Source organism: Pteropus alecto, unplaced genomic scaffold, assembly GCF_000325575.1.
Source record: "Pteropus alecto unplaced genomic scaffold, ASM32557v1 scaffold141, whole genome shotgun sequence".
NCBI classification, from domain to species: domain Eukaryota; kingdom Metazoa; phylum Chordata; class Mammalia; order Chiroptera; family Pteropodidae; genus Pteropus; species Pteropus alecto.
This window is the reverse complement of record NW_006430459.1, coordinates 454,760-456,183: the sequence shown is the minus strand read 5'-3', so window position 1 is coordinate 456,183 and position 1,424 is coordinate 454,760.

The following is a 1,424-nucleotide window of genomic DNA, read 5'->3' as shown; positions in this document are numbered from 1 at the left end:
AGGGGGGGCCAGATGCTGGCGGGCTGGTCACCGATCCGTGGTCAGGGGCGCTGGGTCGGTCCTGCTCTTCCTCTGTAAGAAAATGTAAAATGTGCGTTTCTCTTGGAAAAGCGTGTGCTCCAGAGTTTGTGGGGTATTTTTCTTTTTTCTTTTGGTGGTGAAGGGAATGAGGTGATTTGACTGCCCCGGCTGAATTTGCGTTCTGAAACAGCTGGGCATATTTGGGGATCAGGAGGTATCTGACCGCTGCTCATGCCCAAACCGGTGATCGTCCATAACCCCACGTGCCTCGCTTTTTTGGGGGAGGGGGAGTGAATGAGGGTCACCGATGGGTTTTATGGCAGAGCTCCCGCCGTACATAGCAGGAGTGCCCCGCCATTAGGATGGAAAAACTGGGCTCCAGGAACCCAAGAGTGTGTTGAAGACTTTCATTTCTCAGCATGCTCTTGGCCCCGAGTTTGGGTCTCCCGGACAAAGCTCAGAAAACTGGAAGGACTCATCAACTGGGATGACTCTGAGATGTGTGACTCGGTCTCATAGCCAGGGCATGCAGAATTGAAGTGAGGGTCCATGGCTGACACCATGGAAGGGAGAAAGAAGGCAAAGGCCAGTGTTTCAGACGTTCAAGGGACTTAGTCCCTGGAGTGTGGCCGCTCGAATGCTCCTGCATTCTGGCCTTCTCATGTCGAAAAGCCTGGCATTTTGACTAAAGGGTTCTTATTTTTTCCACTGCTTGGAACGCTGTCCTATGCAACAGAGGATCTTAGAGGATAAGGAATATCCTCCACCAACCCCCCGTCCTTCTCATCTCAGATCCATGACAAAGAAAGTTCTGGAAGAGGTCCCTCAGAGCCACGGGCCAGAAGGGCAGTCAACAAATAGACCTCAGCCGTGTTCACCAGTGCTGAGGCTCGTAAGGCATGTGTAGTGAAAATGGATTTCAAGTTCATTCTTGGTTAGCCAGAACATTCATGCAGAAATGCAGCCCTCCGCCCCTTTCTCTCAGCATTTGGTGAAGTGAATCCAGTTGCCTGGTTGGCTGAGCTTCGCCGTAGCTAAGGGTTTAACTCTTTATCTCCGCTTTTTAAAACCATTTTAGAATCAAATCTTAAAAAATCGTCTCATAGTTCTGTGCCTTCTTTCTTTCCCTGTCTTTCCTCTGCCATTGTAGCAAATGCTCTTCTTCCCACACGGGTGCAGAAATGAGAAAGGATGGTGGGAGCTATATGTCGCTGACTGTCATATACAGGAAGTGGATCACTCAAAGCCATCCCTGGTGCAATTATTTCTGCCCCCATCGTCCCTGGTCACCCAGGCATCCTTGTAGACAATCTCTGCTTGATTAAAGTGGAAGGGCCATTCCAGGTCATTTTGTCTAACCATCTGGGTTTTAACACGGGGAAACCGAGGCCTAAAGAATGAGA